This window comes from Hyla sarda, unplaced genomic scaffold (genome assembly GCF_029499605.1).
Source record: "Hyla sarda isolate aHylSar1 unplaced genomic scaffold, aHylSar1.hap1 scaffold_265, whole genome shotgun sequence".
NCBI classification, from domain to species: Eukaryota; Metazoa; Chordata; class Amphibia; order Anura; family Hylidae; genus Hyla; species Hyla sarda.
The window spans coordinates 50,309-63,456 of NW_026609342.1; the positions used below are offsets into that span (position 1 = coordinate 50,309).

The window sequence follows — 13,148 nt, forward strand, 5'->3', positions numbered from 1 at the left end:
TTCTGTGGTATTGCAAAGGCAAAGACAAATGCTTCCAGCCATCCATTGCACTAATGGATTGGTCATCAGCTGGCTGTCTATGTCCCGCATCAATATAGACCAAAGTACAGAGGGTTAGGCTATGCTATTGTGCACCTACCTGATGCATCAGAAGGTGCGAGGCCCTTGCTAAATTCTGTGCACAGACTTTGAGATCTATACTTTAGACTGTATCTAAACCTGCTCCAACATGGACTGACATTCTGGCCTACTTTCAGCCGATGCGACTTGTCTGTCGCTGAACAGTCGCTTTTTATGTATTCAGCACCTATGTATAATGTTGTAAAAATGCTCTAGAAGCTAAAGTCGCAGAAATGTCACACATATTTGGCCTGCAACTTTCTGTGCGACAAATTCAGACAGGAAAAATCAGTATAAATCCTTAGAAAATTATCCCCCAGTGTCTCCATCTGCTGGCGGTATTGAATAAGCATTGCTGCACTGATGGGGTATGCATTAGACGAAAAAAAAGAAGAAAAAGAAGAATAATACGCCCAGAAAAGAGGCGAAAAGGAGAAAAACGTAAAAAAACGTGAAAAAAAAGTAAGAGGAAGAGAAGGGAAAAAAAGGTGGAAATGGGTTTAAAAGTGATTTCGGCGGAGAAATATATATATATATATATATATATATATATATATATATATATATATACGCGCACACACACACATATATATAAACGTATTCTCCGTTGAGATATTGCAGCCGCTGCTGTGTCCAGGCCCAGGAGCCTTAGCACTGTGCTGTGATGTCACTCAATACCACTGACATCACTAGGTGTAAACAACATCTCTCCTTTGCTGTGTATGTGACTATGGAGCTGTAGGGATTTGTGATGTCACCTAGAACCTTCACAGCAGCGACAGCTTTATGAGGAGCATCAGCACTGCTCTGCCTGAGCAGAACCATCACCGCCATAGGTTGTCAAATAACCCGGGTTTAACCCACACAGGTAAGTCCAATGGGGTGCAGGCATGTCCTCTATGCTTACAGCTTCCCGTGGGTGTTGGTTTGATACCGTTTGGGGACAGCCAAGGAGGCATCTGCAGGCAACAAAGGTAGGTGTGTGCTTGTGTGTGTGTTTCCTATGCAGATCCTAAGCCCAGTGTCACATGCAAGTAGGAGGAGTAAGAAGGGTTCCTGGCAAATCCGGGTTATGGATTGCATTTAAAAAGGCCCCGTGGGAGTGCAATGGGCCCCTGTCTTGCTGCTTAGCAATAATGGTATGGGTTTAGGTTCTGCTGTGTGTACTGGTGGTTGACTGCCCCCCAGCCCAGAGTGTGTATGGAAAATTGTCTGGCAGCCTCCCTGACAGCAAGCAGTGATAGTGCCCATGAAGGGCACCTTGTTGGGCCCGCCCCTTTCACGGTTATCGCTTCTCGGCCTTTTGGCTAAGATCAAGTGTAGTATCTGCATTTGGTCTGGTCGGAAGGTGTCTGTGGTACCCCGCTTCTCGGCCTTGGGGGATTGTCTCTCCTTACGGAGGGACTTCACCCCCTTGCTGCTATTGGGGAGCGGGCTTAGTCCACGGACAACGGGTTGCGATCCCCCTGTCTCTGGGACCTTGTGTCTCAGAAGGCATTTTCGGTACGTTGAGCGTTACCTGTAGCTTCGGAAGCACCTAGGGTACCCCCGACCTCTGCCTTGGGTAAGGGTTCCGCTTTTATAGCGGGATTCCGAGCCCCTGCTGCTATTGGGGAAGGGGCTTAGTCCCTGGGTGTGGAAGATGCCGTTCTCCTGGGCTTTCCCCTCTGGGGAAATGTCGATGCGAAATACCATCCGCATAGAGGTGTCGGAGAGCCATCGTCAGTTGAAGAACCTCCGCTTCATTGCGGAGGTGATTCTTCTTGACTACTTCCGCCTCAATAGGGAGGACATCCTGTGTCTAAATGACCAGGAAAGCCGTGGCCTGTATACCGTCACCTTCACGGCCACGGCGTGTTGCGATAACATCTATGCAACCTTGTCTGGTGCGGACCAGAGGGACGATCGACTCGACGGTCTTTCGTTCCAGTTCCTCTATGGTGAGGAACATATACCGTTGGTGGTGGCTATGCACAGCCCTCATGTGACCACGGAGGATATAGCCACTTTTCTTCGGCGATACTGCGAAGAGGTGCGATTCGCAAACAAAATCTTGAACTCCGTGCGGTTCTGGAACGGCAAGAGGAAGTTCTGGGTCAAGCTCCGTAAGGATCCCGGTGGTATTGGGGGTCTTTGCCATCCGCCCCCAAATTTTGCCATCGGGAGAGTTCGGGGCTTCCTGTTCTATCCTCAAATGCCTATGTATTGCCGAAATTGCTTGAGGTTTGGCCACACCCAGGAGACCTGCGGCGCGGAGCGTGTGATTCGCTGCAATAGGTGTGGCCAAGAAGGTCACATAGCCTCAAGATGTAGCCATACGATAAGGTGCAACCTCTGCGGAGAGGAAAATCACGATTTTAATTCCTGTCCCCATAAAGCAAAAACTACGATGGGTGGGTCAAGGCTGGGCCCACCCAAAGAGGGGACAGGACAAAAGACGTCCTTTTTTAAGATGCCCAAACCCCAGATGGCAGGTACTGATGGGTCCAGGCCCAAGACCTCTGGTGCTCCATCGGGGGGCCCACCGGTGGTAGTGCTAGGGGGAGGCCATGGGGATTCCACGAAGCCCGGGCGGGTGATCGAGTTTACTGCCCGGGAAATTGAAAGACGTCGATCGACTTCCTACCTGGCTCAAGAGCCCGCCGAAACTTCTGAAGGGGGCTCACCTGTGGCGGGTGGCAGCCGACGGGCCTCGGTGGGGGCAAAAGTGGACCCAAAATTGCAGCATAAGCCAGGTACTGGCTTGGCCCAGGGTCGCCCTGCTCCGGACGAAGAGGCCCCGGTGAAAGCCCGCCGGAAGGGGAGCCAGGTGGCCAGGTCTGAGCCCGGTCCTGTTACTCCGCCTATACAGGACAGGGCCAAGAAGACAAGTGGCGCCAAACCAGGGTTTGCTGCCCCGCCAGCAGTGGACCCGGTGGGTAAAACTGGCCATCGTCGATCGATGGGGAAGTTGGAGCAACAGTCCTCAGCAACGCTTGCTGGGGAACAAGCGATGAAAACTTCCCAAGGTAGCGGCAAAGGTTCCGGAAAAGAGGCCTCACAGGCCCCTGTGCAGCAGTTCCAGTCGTCAAATGATGAAAGAAGACGCAGATCCATCAGCCGGGGGCCAGAGATTACATCGAGTGAGAGCAACACAGAGGATATGGACAGCAGTGTGACATTTAAAAGACAAAGAGAAGAAGAAGAGGAAGACATTCAAAGGAAAGCGGCGTGCCGTAGTTCGGACGAGAGCGAGCTCAGGGTCGGGGCATCATCGATCTCAAGCTCCGACCCTCAGAACATCAAGGAGCTGATGACCCCGCAGGCGGGGGATGACGGTACGCAGCTTATTATTGACTTTGATTCTCCAAGCACGGACTCTCCATAAACTATGCCTATCCCTGTAAAAATTGCCTCACTCAATGTGAGGTCCTTAAAGAGCCCTGATCGCAGGGCTGCTTTATTTTCTTATCTAGAGACATGTGACTTTGACCTTTGCCTGCTACAAGAATGTGGAATCCCTAGTAAAATGGACTATAAAGACTTAAAAGAAGACTGGAAGCTGGGCCCATCCATATGGTCCGGTGCAAATGACTGTCGTTCTGTGGGTGTTGGGCTGCTCTGCCGAGGCCAGTCCTTTTCTATTCATACAGTAACTGAGATTGTGCCTGGCAGAGCTCTTTTAATTCATCTATATTTTAATGGACTTTTAATTCGTGTTTTAAATGTGTATGCCCCTCCTGATAAACAGGAGCGGGCAGAACTATTTGAAATTTTACCACTGTTTTGTGTTGGGTCTTCCCCCCTGCTGGTGGGAGGTGATTTTAACTGCATACGTGATGGGGAACACCGGCAGGGTGGGGATATTAATCGTAAAGACCGCACTTCTTACCTGCTTAAAAATTTTATTGATGATTTTAATTTGAAAGATTGCTGGAAGGATCTCTTGCCGGAGGACCCAGGCGCCACATGGTCCAATGGAAGAGTGAGCTCCAGAATCGATTTTATTTTTTCCTCTAGAGCTTTTAAACCCCTGAAATGCACGCTCGAGCAGAATATCTTCTCTGATCATAAGCTCCTCTTGGTGGGCCTGGAGCTAGAGGGGGAGCAAAAAGCAAAAAGGGGCCTCTGGAGATTAAACACCACACTCCTAGAGGACCCTGAGATAAAAGAGGAGTTTGTGCGGACCTACCAATGCTGGCAATCACAAAGAAAACCCCACGAGCCTATGCTGCACTGGTGGGAGGGCACCAAATCTAAAATCAGATTTTTTTTTATCAAAGCAGGTAAGAAGAAGGCAAAAATGGAAAAACAGTGGTTTTATGTTCTTAACATGCGTTTAAATGTACTTTTTAAATTGAAAGAAGCTGGTATGGATGTAGAAAATGATATTTTAAACCTTAAAACTGAAATAAAACATGCCATAGAAAAGAAAGGGAAACAAATCATTTTTAACTCACATGTGCAGCACCTGGAGGAGGGCGAGAAATGTTCCCGTTTCTTTTTTAAAAAAGTGATGAATAGGAGGGATATCATCCAAAACCTTGAGGGTGAATCCACTCCAAAAGGCATGTTAGATGCAGTTTTTAACTTCTACCAGCTTCTTTTTAATAAGAAAGATCTTAATCCATCCTTTTTAGAACATGTTCTTAATTCCCTTGATTTTAAGCTAGATGTTTTAGACCAGGAGGTTTTATCCCGTGATCTTAACTTAGATGAACTTTTATTTGTTTTTAAAAGTTTTTCTAGTGGGAAGGCCCCTGGGGAAGATGGTTTACCCATCGAATTTTATTTAGCTTTTTGGGATATTTTAAAGGATGATATGGTTTTATTGTATAAAGAAACTTTTATTGTTAATGAACTTCCCCCTTCCTGGAGGAGGGGGATTGTATCATTACTTTTTAAAAAGGGTGAAAAGGATATGCTAAAAAATTGGCGCCCCATCACACTTTTAAATGTTGATTATAAAGTTTTAGCCAAGTTATTAGCTGTCCGTTTTAAACCTTTTATTCATAAATTAATTCACCCAAATCAGGTTTGTGGGGTACCTGGAAGGTCTATAGCTGAATCCCTAAATATTTTAAGAGATGTTTTATGGTATTTTAAGGATAGAAATCAAACTGTAGCAATTTTATCCTTAGACTTTGAAAAAGCCTTTGATAGGGTCTCCCATGAATACCTGTTTTTAGTTCTTAAAAAGATGGCAGTGCCTGAAACGATTTTAAGCCGAATCATGCTTTTATACCGATCCTGTTTTAGTCAAGTCTCTGTTAATGGCTTTTTAACCAGCGGTGTTCCTCTTTTATCAGGTGTCAAACAGGGCTGCCCCCTGTCCCCACTCCTTTTTATTTGCGCAATCGAACCACTGATGGCCCTCCTCAGAAAAGACCGGGTAGTAAGAGGCGTACCGATACCTGGTGGAGGAGGGACCCATCTAAAGGTGTTGGGGTACATGGATGATGTCACCATACTGTGCCCGGACTCTCCATCCATGAGGGGGGCATTGAGGAACACCAGCTATTTCTGCGAGGTCTCTGGTTTTAAGCTAAACACAGATAAATGTGACTGTTTTTATATTGGCTCCTGGGATTCATCCATCACCCCAGGAGTCACAATGCAACAGGATCAAATTAAAGTTTTAGGTATTGTTTTTAACCAGGTCAATGATGGGAGCCCTAACTGGGATTCAGCTATAGCTAAGATGGAGAAGAAGATTTTAATGTGGAATCTTAGAAACCTTACCATGGAGGGGAAGATTTTAATAATAAAGATGGTTTTACTCCCTATTATGCTATACATTGCCATGGTATTTCCTCCATCTATTTTATACATTAAAAAAGTAACTAGAATTGTTTTTTCTTTTTTATGGGGTTCAAAAATGGAGAAATTAAAGCGTGATTTTATGTACAAAAGTAAAGATAATGGCGGGAAAGATGTTCCTAACCTTTTTACTTTCTTTTACATAAAGTATTTCTGTTTCTGTTTTAAAATTATTAAATCCGATGGCATTTTTAGCTGCTTTTTAAGGTACGCTGCGGGCATGGTTTTTAAAAGATGGTTGCGCATCCCTCTGAACGCTCCGGTGCTTCTGTGTCCCCCAAAACATTATGTGGTGTTGGAAAAGACAGTCAGGCTCCTAGGTCTCCAAGATTTGGAGCCTGACATACTGGGGGACCAGAGAAAGGTATCAAAGGTCCTCAGGCGGAGTGAGGTTACCCTGGCAGTGTCCAATTTCACACAGGCAAGATCCAAAAAGGTATGGCGGAACGTGTACGGGAAGTTTCTGGCGAATGTACACAGGGATCTTGCCTGGGCAATCGTCCACCAGTGCCTCCCTACTCGTGAGTTCCAGCACAGGCGAGGACTGGTGGCGAGAGCCAAGTGCCCGAGAGATGGCTGCGGAGTGGACGAAACGGTGCTGCACATATTTTGGAACTGCCCTTTTGCACGGGAGCTTTGGAGGAAGGTAGGCCCACTTTTGAAGTGGGCCTGCGGCCTAAAAGATTTTAATCACGAATGTGTCTTTTACGGTCTTTTTAACTGCCCCAATTTTAAACAGCAGATGATCTGCTGGATGATTATTAATTGTTTTAAAAATGCCATCTGGAAAGTTAGGAACATCTTACTTTTTAAACATGATTTTATTGATGTTAAAAACTGTATAAAGCTGGCCCTGAGTGAGATGTACATCTATTACCTAAGAGACAAGAAACAGTTGGGGGCCAGCGAGGCAGCATCCATGTGGTGTCTGCCTCTATGGAACGAAATAACAGTATAATCAGTTTTTATGACATTTGTATAATGTTTTATCCTGCCATTTTTATTTTTTCTCCTTTTATTACTGGTTTTATTATTTGTATTTTAAAACTTTTGTGAACCTTTTATTATTTTGCATTTTAAATTTTGTATGGTTTCTTATTTATTCAATAAAATTTTGTTGAAACCTTATCTGTTCTTATCAGTTTAATATCTGATACGTCCCCTATCTGGGGACCATATATTAAATGGATTTTTGAGAACGGGGGCCGATTTCGAAGCTTGCTTCCGTCGCCCTATGCATTGACCCGATATGGCAGTATCTTCGGGTACAGTGCACCACCCCCTTACAGGGTTAAAAAGAAAGATTCCTACTTTCATTGCTACCTGCTTGCTGGCTAGCCAGCTAGCCAGCCCTGTGGGCCTTGCTGCTGCTGCAGCCAAAAAACAAAAGGTGGTGCTGCTGCTGCTTCTGCTGCTTCTGCTTCTGTTTGTGTCTGGCCGCTGTTGGAGCGTCCAGGCACAGGACTTCTGCTGCTGCTGACTAAATGGCCTCCTTAATTGGATCATTTGAGTAGCCAGCACACCTGTGCAGGTAGGGCATGACATGATAGGCAGCTGCCTTGATAGCGGGTGGGTGCTGAATGTTCCTAATTGACAAAATAAGATTAATGCTTATGAAGAAATATAAAATCTCATCCCTTCCCCAATATCGCGCCACACCCCTACCCCTTAATTCCCTGGTTGAACTTGATGGACATATGTCTTTTTTCGACCGTACTAACTATGTAACTATGTAACATAACATGTGGGGGGGGGGGGGGGTCTCCTGGCTGTTCACACAGGTGTGTCATTGCTGTACATTGACCATGCATTGCTTCTGTGGTATTGCAAAGGCAAAGACAAATGCTTCCAGCCATCCATTGCACTAATGGATTGGTCATCAGCTGGCTGTCTATGTCCCGCATCAATATAGACCAAAGTACAGAGGGTTAGGCTATGCTATTGTGCACCTACCTGATGCATCAGAAGGTGCGAGGCCCTTGCTAAATTCTGTGCACAGACTTTGAGATCTATACTTTAGACTGTATCTAAACCTGCTCCAACATGGACTGACATTCTGGCCTACTTTCAGCCGATGCGACTTGTCTGTCGCTGAACAGTCGCTTTTTATGTATTCAGCACCTATGTATAATGTTGTAAAAATGCTCTAGAAGCTAAAGTCGCAGAAATGTCACACATATTTGGCCTGCAACTTTCTGTGCGACAAATTCAGACAGGAAAAATCAGTATAAATCCTTAGAAAATTATCCCCCAGTGTCTCCATCTGCTGGCGGTATTGAATAAGCATTGCTGCACTGATGGGGTATGCATTAGACGAAAAAAAAGAAGAAAAAGAAGAATAATACGCCCAGAAAAGAGGCGAAAAGGAGAAAAACTTAAAAAAACGTGAAAAAAAAGTAAGAGGAAGAGAAGGGAAAAAAAGGTGGAAATGGGTTTAAAAGTGATTTCGGCAGAGAAATATATATATATATATATATATATATATATATATATATATATATATATACGCGCACACACACACATATATATAAACGTATTCTCCGTTGAGATATTGCAGCCGCTGCTGTGTCCAGGCCCAGGAGCCTTAGCACTGTGCTGTGATGTCACTCAATACCACTGACATCACTAGGTGTAAACAACATCTCTCCTTTGCTGTGTATGTGACTATGGAGCTGTTTGGTGATGTCGTCTATTATGGCCTTCATAGAAGCAACAGGAGATTGTTGCATCCATCTAGAACCCTCAGAACTACAGTGCTATGATGTCACTCACTTCCACAGGCCTTGCAGAGTGTAAACAACAACAACCCAGCTTTGTTGTGTATGTAACCATAGGGATTTGTGATGTCACCTAGAACCTTCACAGCAGCGACAGCTTTATGAGGAGCATCAGCACTGCTCTGCCTGAGCAGAACCATCACCGCCATAGGTTGTCAAATAACCCGGGTTTAACCCACACAGGTAAGTCCAATGGGGTGCAGGCATGTCCTCTATGCTTACAGCTTCCCGTGGGTGTTGGTTTGATACCGTTTGGGGACAGCCAAGGAGGCATCTGCAGGCAACAAAGGTAGGTGTGTGCTTGTGTGTGTGTTTCCTATGCAGATCCTAAGCCCAGTGTCACATGCAAGTAGGAGGAGTAAGAAGGGTTCCTGGCAAATCCGGGTTATGGATTGCATTTAAAAAGGCCCCGTGGGAGTGCAATGGGCCCCTGTCTTGCTGCTTAGCAATAATGGTATGGGTTTAGGTTCTGCTGTGTGTACTGGTGGTTGACTGCCCCCCAGCCCAGAGTGTGCATGGAAAATTGTCTGGCAGCCTCCCTGACAGCAAGCAGTGATAGTGCCCATGAAGGGCACCTTGTTGGGCCCGCCCCTTTCACGGTTATCGCTTCTCGGCCTTTTGGCTAAGATCAAGTGTAGTATCTGTTCTTATCAGTTTAATATCTGATACGTCCCCTATCTGGGGACCATATATTAAATGGATTTTTGAGAACGGGGGCCGATTTCGAAGCTTGCTTCCGTCGCCCTATGCATTGACCCGATATGGCAGTATCTTCGGGTACAGTGCACCACCCCCTTACAGGGTTAAAAAGAAAGATTCCTACTTTCATTGCTACCTGCTTGCTGGCTAGCCAGCTAGCCAGCCCTGTGGGCCTTGCTGCTGCTGCAGCCAAAAAACAAAAGGTGGTGCTGCTGCTGCTTCTGCTGCTTCTGCTTCTGCTTGTGTCTGGCCGCTGTTGGAGCGTCCAGGCACAGGACTTCTGCTGCTGCTGACTAAATGGCCTCCTTAATTGGATCATTTGAGTAGCCAGCACACCTGTGCAGGTAGGGCATGACATGATAGGCAGCTGCCTTGATAGCGGGTGGGTGCTGAATGTTCCTAATTGACAAAATAAGATTAATGCTTATGAAGAAATATAAAATCTCATCCCTTCCCCAATATCGCGCCACACCCCTACCCCTTAATTCCCTGGTTGAACTTGATGGACATATGTCTTTTTTCGACCGTACTAACTATGTAACTATGTAACATAACATGGGGGGGGGGGGGGGTCTCCTGGCTGTTCACACAGGTGTGTCATTGCTGTACATTGACCATGCATTGCTTCTGTGGTATTGCAAAGGCAAAGACAAATGCTTCCAGCCATCCATTGCACTAATGGATTGGTCATCAGCTGGCTGTCTATGTCCCGCATCAATATAGACCAAAGTACAGAGGGTTAGGCTATGCTATTGTGCACCTACCTGATGCATCAGAAGGTGCGAGGCCCTTGCTAAATTCTGTGCACAGACTTTGAGATCTATACTTTAGACTGTATCTAAACCTGCTCCAACATGGACTGACATTCTGGCCTACTTTCAGCCGATGCGACTTGTCTGTCGCTGAACAGTCGCTTTTTATGTATTCAGCACCTATGTATAATGTTGTAAAAATGCTCTAGAAGCTAAAGTCGCAGAAATGTCACACATATTTGGCCTGCAACTTTCTGTGCGACAAATTCAGACAGGAAAAATCAGTATAAATCCTTAGAAAATTATCCCCCAGTGTCTCCATCTGCTGGCGGTATTGAATAAGCATTGCTGCACTGATGGGGTATGCATTAGACGAAAAAAAAGAAGAAAAAGAAGAATAATACGCCCAGAAAAGAGGCGAAAAGGAGAAAAACGTAAAAAAACGTGAAAAAAAAGTAAGAGGAAGAGAAGGGAAAAAAAGGTGGAAATGGGTTTAAAAGTGATTTCGGCGGAGAAATATATATATATATATATATATATATATATATATATATATATATATATATACACGCGCACACACACACATATATATAAACGTATTCTCCGTTGAGATATTGCAGCCGCTGCTGTGTCCAGGCCCAGGAGCCTTAGCACTGTGCTGTGATGTCACTCAATACCACTGACATCACTAGGTGTAAACAACATCTCTCCTTTGCTGTGTATGTGACTATGGAGCTGTTTGGTGATGTCGTCTATTATGGCCTTCATAGAAGCAACAGGAGATTGTTGCATCCATCTAGAACCCTCAGAACTACAGTGCTATGATGTCACTCACTTCCACAGGCCTTGCAGAGTGTAAACAACAACAACCCAGCTTTGTTGTGTATGTAACCATAGGGATTTGTGATGTCACCTAGAACCTTCACAGCAGCGACAGCTTTATGAGGAGCATCAGCACTGCTCTGCCTGAGCAGAACCATCACCGCCATAGGTTGTCAAATAACCCGGGTTTAACCCACACAGGTAAGTCCAATGGGATGCAGGCATGTCCTCTATGCTTACAGCTTCCCGTGGGTGTTGGTTTGATACCGTTTGGGGACAGCCAAGGAGGCATCTGCAGGCAACAAAGGTAGGTGTGTGCTTGTGTGTGTGTTTCCTATGCAGATCCTAAGCCCAGTGTCACATGCAAGTAGGAGGAGTAAGAAGGGTTCCTGGCAAATCCGGGTTATGGATTGCATTTAAAAAGGCCCCGTGGGAGTGCAATGGGCCCCTGTCTTGCTGCTTAGCAATAATGGTATGGGTTTAGGTTCTGCTGTGTGTACTGGTGGTTGACTGCCCCCCAGCCCAGAGTGTGCATGGAAAATTGTCTGGCAGCCTCCCTGACAGCAAGCAGTGATAGTGCCCATGAAGGGCACCTTGTTGGGCCCGCCCCTTTCACGGTTATCGCTTCTCGGCCTTTTGGCTAAGATCAAGTGTAGTATCTGTTCTTATCAGTTTAATATCTGATACGTCCCCTATCTGGGGACCATATATTAAATGGATTTTTGAGAACGGGGGCCGATTTCGAAGCTTGCTTCCGTCGCCCTATGCATTGACCCGATATGGCAGTATCTTCGGGTACAGTGCACCACCCCCTTACAGGGTTAAAAAGAAAGATTCCTACTTTCATTGCTACCTGCTTGCTGGCTAGCCAGCTAGCCAGCCCTGTGGGCCTTGCTGCTGCTGCAGCCAAAAAACAAAAGGTGGTGCTGCTGCTGCTTCTGCTGCTTCTGCTTCTGCTTGTGTCTGGCCGCTGTTGGAGCGTCCAGGCACAGGACTTCTGCTGCTGCTGACTAAATGGCCTCCTTAATTGGATCATTTGAGTAGCCAGCACACCTGTGCAGGTAGGGCATGACATGATAGGCAGCTGCCTTGATAGCGGGTGGGTGCTGAATGTTCCTAATTGACAAAATAAGATTAATGCTTATGAAGAAATATAAAATCTCATCCCTTCCCCAATATCGCGCCACACCCCTACCCCTTAATTCCCTGGTTGAACTTGATGGACATATGTCTTTTTTCGACCGTACTAACTATGTAACTATGTAACATAACATGGGGGGGGGGGGGGTCTCCTGGCTGTTCACACAGGTGTGTCATTGCTGTACATTGACCATGCATTGCTTCTGTGGTATTGCAAAGGCAAAGACAAATGCTTCCAGCCATCCATTGCACTAATGGATTGGTCATCAGCTGGCTGTCTATGTCCCGCATCAATATAGACCAAAGTACAGAGGGTTAGGCTATGCTATTGTGCACCTACCTGATGCATCAGAAGGTGCGAGGCCCTTGCTAAATTCTGTGCACAGACTTTGAGATCTATACTTTAGACTGTATCTAAACCTGCTCCAACATGGACTGACATTCTGGCCTACTTTCAGCCGATGCGACTTGTCTGTCGCTGAACAGTCGCTTTTTATGTATTCAGCACCTATGTATAATGTTGTAAAAATGCTCTAGAAGCTAAAGTCGCAGAAATGTCACACATATTTGGCCTGCAACTTTCTGTGCGACAAATTCAGACAGGAAAAATCAGTATAAATCCTTAGAAAATTATCCCCCAGTGTCTCCATCTGCTGGCGGTATTGAATAAGCATTGCTGCACTGATGGGGTATGCATTAGACGAAAAAAAAGAAGAAAAAGAAGAATAATACGCCCAGAAAAGAGGCGAAAAGGAGAAAAACGTAAAAAAACGTGAAAAAAAAGTAAGAGGAAGAGAAGGGAAAAAAAGGTGGAAATGGGTTTAAAAGTGATTTCGGCGGAGAAATATATATATATATATATATATATATATATATATATATATATATATATATATATACACGCGCACACACACACATATATATAAACGTATTCTCCGTTGAGATATTGCAGCCGCTGCTGTGTCCAGGCCCAGGAGCCTTAGCACTGTGCTGTGATGTCACTCAATACCACTGACATCACTAGGTGTAAACAACATCT

At 45.5% G+C, this 13,148-nt stretch overlaps 3 non-coding genes and 1 pseudogene across 3 annotated transcripts; all 4 read left to right on the forward strand.

Annotated features, from left to right (window-relative positions):
- The first annotated feature begins 1,407 nt into the window (after positions 1 to 1,407).
- Positions 1,408 to 1,625, forward strand: LOC130324567 (U2 spliceosomal RNA; annotated as a pseudogene).
- Positions 1,626 to 7,014: 5,389 nt separating this feature from the next.
- Positions 7,015 to 7,200, forward strand: LOC130324541 (U2 spliceosomal RNA). The gene has a single exon (XR_008869531.1). It is a non-coding gene; the product is annotated as a U2 spliceosomal RNA (small nuclear RNA).
- Positions 7,201 to 9,298: 2,098 nt separating this feature from the next.
- On the forward strand, positions 9,299 to 9,489 carry LOC130324573 (U2 spliceosomal RNA). The gene has a single exon (XR_008869549.1). It is a non-coding gene; the product is annotated as a U2 spliceosomal RNA (small nuclear RNA).
- A 2,100-nt stretch (positions 9,490 to 11,589) lies between these two features.
- On the forward strand, positions 11,590 to 11,780 carry LOC130324574 (U2 spliceosomal RNA). The gene has a single exon (XR_008869550.1). It is a non-coding gene; the product is annotated as a U2 spliceosomal RNA (small nuclear RNA).
- Positions 11,781 to 13,148: the final 1,368 nt, after the last annotated feature.